At 42.3% G+C, this 5,794-nt stretch overlaps 1 protein-coding gene across 2 annotated transcripts in view; it reads right to left on the reverse strand.

Moving 5' to 3' along the window:
- The window catches only part of INPP5F (inositol polyphosphate-5-phosphatase F), a 107,622-nt gene that overhangs the window by 11,198 nt on the left and 90,630 nt on the right, over positions 1–5,794 (reverse strand). The gene's annotated exons all lie outside the window — the stretch shown is intronic.

Raw genomic sequence — 5,794 nt, forward strand, 5'->3', positions numbered from 1 at the left:
AAAAAAAAAAAAAAAAAAAAAAAAAACAACCTTAATATCATTTGTCATTAGGGAAATGCAAATCAAAACCACAATGAGATACCACTTAACACCAAGTAGGATGACTACAATTTGATAAAAAGGAAAATTAGTGTTGGCAAAGACTGGAGATATTGGAACCCTCCAAAACTGGAATGTACTGAAATACACTGCTGGTGGAAATGTAAAACAGCATGGCCACTGTAGAAAATAGTCTGGCATTTTCTCAAAAGTTAAATGGGACTACTGGATAATCTGGCAACTTCCACCCAAAAGAACTATTTAATAGAGAGAGGTGTTCAAATGAAAACTTGTGGACAAATGTTCACAGCAGCACTATTTACAATGGTCAAAATGTGGAAATAACCCAAATGCCCATCAACAGAAGAACAGATGAGCATTAACCATTATTATGTGGTCTAACCACATAACGAAATACTATTCAGCTACAAAAAGCAATGAAGTTCTGACACAAGCCACAACATGGATTAACCTGGAAAACATTATCCTAAGCGAAAGCAGCCAGTCACAAAAGGCCACATATTATTCCACTTGGATGAAATGTCTAGAATGGGCATATCCAGAGACAGAAGTACTACATTCATGGTTGCTTAGGGATGGGAGTGTAAGGGGCAGGGAAGTGACAGGTAAAGGGTACAGGACTTCTCTTTGTGGTGATAAAAATGTCCTAAAATTGACTATGGTGATGGCTGCACAAGTCTGAATATACTAAAAACCACTGAATTATATACTTTAAATAGGTGAATTATGTTATATGAATTATATGTCTCAATAAAACTGTTTAAACACACACACATATTCCAGGAGTGGATGGTTGAGGCACCCAAGCAGGCAATGAGAGCAAGTACCCAAGTCTAAGGGCTGAGCCCTCCACTGGCTGGCTCTCCAGAGACCTGCACACCCACTGCCACTTCCAGGGCCACCTTTTGTCCTCTACCAGGAGCCTCTGTTCTGAGTCAACATCTCCAGCCAAGCTGATGGACTGTACAGAGGTTCTATAGCAAACTCGGCCCAAGATCAGGTTTCCAAATCTCTAATCAAGAGAAAGGGAAATAGAGCACCACTGGGAAAATCTTTAAGCCCTGCAAGTGGAAGAAAAATATTGGTGGCAAATTTAAAGAAATCTCAGCAGTATTAGAAAGAATGACACCCACAAGACAAAGTAAAGAGGTACCTGTAAGAAGGGGAGTTCCTAAAGAATTATCTATTCAAGATAGAAACACAATATTACTTTGAAAACTCAAACAGCACATGACACCCGCTGTCCATTCAGAGTAATCCGTAATCCACAGGAGAGGAAAATGTAGGAAGAAGGTAACAGTTCTCTATCTGAAAAAGCACCACTTCTGGAATAAAAGAGAACATGTGAAAACCATTCTGAGACCCAGCTCCTGCTCCATCTCCTCCAGCTCCTCCTAAGCCCCAGCCTAAACCCCTAAACCACCTGGCTCTCCAAAAGAGGCTCACACTGAAGCCAGCTACAGGAAGTGCCTTCCATTAAAAAAAAAAAAATGCCAAGACTCCTGGTAGGCAGGCCTCATCCAGCTATGCAAGCCAACAAGGAAAGCATGACCTGATAAGCTGCTGGCTCCAAAGCATTGGCTTCACTGGCTCCTACATCCACCTCCTCCTGTCCCCAAGCTTCAAAGAAACACATTTCTAGCAAAACATTAACCACAGGGACCACCAAGGGCAAGGAAAACCTAGCAAGCAGCCAACACCTCAACTACTGTTAGACGCAAACAGTACGGCACGATGAGCCTTAGAGGAGATCTTTCTAGAACAGAGTGGAGAGTCTCAAAACTTAGCAGCCATGCCTGTAGCCAAAGAGCAGATTGCACACAGATTCCACAAGTCTGTGACCCCTGTGTCCCCTGTTCTACCTCCTCCTCTTGACAATCAATACATCATTCCCTCAGACACTCCTGCTGTCCTGGTTAGCGATGGCACTCCCCTGCCCATCTCTGCCTTAGACCCAAGTCAGCTTCTCTGGACTGAAGAGCCAACAGACAAAACCACTCTACACCAGACACTGGTTTACATATTATCAGAGAAGACACAACATTTTCACAGCCAGCAACACATCAGGAAAGACAGCACCTCAGCTAAGGATTCCTGCATTGATGGGAAAATCTTCAGAATCTTTCAGGGTCCCAAAGGATGAAGATCAAAGGGAATCACTGGACTAATGATTCTGATGGGTCTATTTTGGACACCAATGACCACAGGGAAGATGAGGATGGCAGCAAAGGCTGTGGTATATAACACAGGTGAAGGATACTCTCACAATCATTCTTGGCAACTGACCATCTAAGAAAGAATTAGAGGACAAAAACCACTGTGTAGCAACATCTGAGAAAAAGAGGGAATCCAATAACAAATTGGAAAGTAACCAGGAGACTCAGAGGCCCAGAACAGAAGCTATCCTTAAACAAAAGAATAAAGAAGTAGAACAAGAATAAAAAACACAACTAAAAGCCAAACTCGGCAGAAAGCTCAGCCCAAGACCTACAGTGGGGCAGCTGCAAGCTCTGAACCAGGTTAGCACCTACAGACAAGGCAGCAATACAGACTGAACAAAATGAACTTAGTTTCATTGTCCATCATGACGTGTGAGACTATTTGGATCATCTTCAGGGGTAGCACCATGTGCTGAAAACCTGATAACGCCCTGAATGCATGTGTTTCAGCTTCCCTTGTGGTGAAGGAAGAGTGGGCAGCTGCTTTTTTTTTTGGGGGGGGGGGGTAAGAACTCCTCACCTGTACAGCCCAAATGCAGCAATGAGCAACAGGAAGAATGTATTGACCCTTGCTATCTAACAAATGTGACCGATAGTAATGTATTCTTCATCAGGAACTTTATTTTACCTTAACTTTATTTTATTGAGATGGAGTCTCACTCTGTTGCCCAGGCTGGAGTGCAGTGGCGCAATCTTGGCTCACTACAACCTCTGCCTGCCGGGTTCAAGTCAATTCTCCAGTCTCAGCCTCCCAAGTAGCCGAGATTACAGGCGCATGCCACCAAGCCCAGCCAATTTTTTGTATTTTTAGTAGAAACAGGGTTTCACCATGTTGGCCAGGCTGGTCTCAAACTCCTGACCTCGTGAATCGTCCGCCTTGGCCTCCCAGAGTGCTGGGATTACAAGCGTGGGCCACTGTGCCTGGCCCTAGTAATTTTAATTAAAGAAGATAAACAGAAGATACTCACTGGTTCCGTTATCAGAAAGCCAAATTCTATAGTGCTGGATTAAAGAGAAATAGGGAATGCAATTACTGGGCACTGGAAAGAGGAGGGAGTCAAAAATCAGGAAAAAAAGAGAAGCATTTCATCATGTTAATGAAGAAAAGAAAACTGAAGCACAATGGTATTTCTGAGGCAGATATATGGTAGCTGAGAACTTAAAAGATTTGAGACTCTAATCATCCAACGGTGACTTTAAGAGACAGGGTCTCGCTACATTGTCCGGGCTGGTCTTGAAACTGCTGGCCTCAACTGACCCCCAACCTCAGCCTGCCAAAGCACTGGGATTACAGGTATGAACTACTGTGCCTAGCCAGTGATTTAAAGACCTAACCCTAGAGGACTATTCTTGTTTCACCTTTTTTTTTTTTTGAGACAGGGTCTTACTCTGTCACCCAGGCTGGAGTTCAATGGTGCAATCATAGCTCAATGCAGACTCAAACTCCTGGGCTCAAGAGTTCCTCCCACATCAGCCTTCTGAGTAGTTGGGACTATAGGCCTGCACCACAACACCAGGCTATTTAAAAAATTTTTTTTCTGTAGTCCCAGCTACTCGGGAGGCTGAGGCAGGAGAATTGCCTGAACCCAGGAGGTGGAGGTTGCGGTGAGCCAAGATCGCGCCATTGCACTCCAGCCTGGGTAACAAGAGCGAAACTCCGTCTCAAAAAAAAAAAAAATTTTTTTTTTTGTAGAGACGAGTTCTCAATTTCCTGGACTCAAATGATCCTCTTGCCCTGGCCTCTCAAAGTGCTAGGGTTATAGGCGTGAGCCACCACACCATTATTCACCATTATTTTGATTAATCCAATTGCCAGAAATAAGTATGACTGTTTTTATGAATCTTTGCAAGAGGCTTCTTTTTCTCAGACAGAGTTTCGCTCTTGTTGCCCAGGCTGGAGTGCAATGGTGCAATCTCAGCTCACCGCAACCTCCGCCTCCCAGGTTAAGTGATTCTCCTGCCTCAGCCTCCTGAGTAGCTGGGATTACAGGTATGTGCCACCATGCCCAGCTAATTTTTCTATTTTTAGTAGAGACGGGGTTTCGCCATGTTGGCCAGGCAGGTCTCAAACTCCTGACCTCAGGTGATCTGCCCGCCTCGGCCTCCCAAATTGCTGGGATTACAGGTGTGAACCACTGCGCCCAGCCTACATTTTTTAATACTCTTCACCCCAGGGTACCAATTTTCCATAAAAATTACAGAATTGGAAATCAAATCAAGTGCAATGTGACCCTACAAAATGGCAGCCAGCACTAGAAATAAACCTTTTGGTTATTCCCAATTTCGATTATCCCAAAGTAGACACAAAAATACTTGATTGGAAAAAGATGGTATTGAAAATCATGACACCCTCTTAAAAATATAAGTGCAGTTAAAACTCAAAGAAAATGCAGGTGTGCTACCAGCAGTTATTTCTGAGTGGGTATTAAAACTACTCTGGTTTTGTTTTGTTTTTTTTTTTTGGTGCTACATTAAGTTGGACTGCTGTTACTAAAAAAGCAAATAAAGAATATGAATCAAAATAGCTTTACCAAATGGCTTAAACAAACACAAAAACGTACTGCTAGGTTGTGTGTGAGGAAAACTTCATCTCTTATTTTAAAAGTCCACAAATTACATCCATACATACAGTATTTACTATCAAAGTGAAAAAAATCCATGGGATTATCATGGGATGTTTCCCTATGAATCTACAGTCAATGTTGTTTTTTATTCATTTTAATATATAAATACTATCTTTCATTTTATTGTATTTTCAAGCACATTTTATGCCCCCTCTTACTAGAAACACACAAAATATATAATAAGATAAAATCAAACTAGAGTGCTTTATTCTTAAAGCTTGGGCTACAGTTTTCCAAAATGTTTCTGATTTATAATATTGAGGATTATCATTTTAGATTTCAGCCTAAAGGCAAACATTCAATCTAGTGGATAAATTTAGATCCCGTTATTCGTTGATATTTTGAAGAACCACTTGAAATTGGATGGTTTTGTTAAAAAAAAAAAAAAAAAAAAAGAATATTAGTTGGCCTATTTATTTTATGAAAGGCCAGGACCACTTTATAACCAGTAAAAATACCCAGCCTCGCTGTACCTCTTGTTGCATTCATTTACATGCATTAATACAATAAATGTAGATTCTAGGGCTGCGGGGAGCAGGGGACCCACAGGCAGCTGCAGGCTATAGTTCACCAATTTGAATTTTTTTTTAAATCAAATATTGCACCAAAATATTTCTCTTCATTACCAAGTTTTTAGAACCCCCTTAATTTTGTACCCAATGCACCTGCAGTCAGCTTCCCTTACTACCAGCCCATAGAGGAAACAGCCTCGCACCATGCATGCATGCCCATAGCTTTATGGACATCTGCCAGTGTTAATCATAACAACTTCCCGCCGGGCGCGGTGGCTCAAGCCTGTAATCCCAGCACTTTGGGAGGCCGAGGCGGGTGGATCACGAGGTCAAGAGATCGAGACCATCCTGGTCAACACGGTGAAACCCCGTCTCTACT

Source organism: Cebus imitator, unplaced genomic scaffold (assembly GCF_001604975.1).
Source record: "Cebus imitator isolate Cc_AM_T3 unplaced genomic scaffold, Cebus_imitator-1.0 Scaffold406, whole genome shotgun sequence".
In the NCBI taxonomy this organism is placed as follows: Eukaryota; Metazoa; Chordata; class Mammalia; order Primates; family Cebidae; genus Cebus; species Cebus imitator.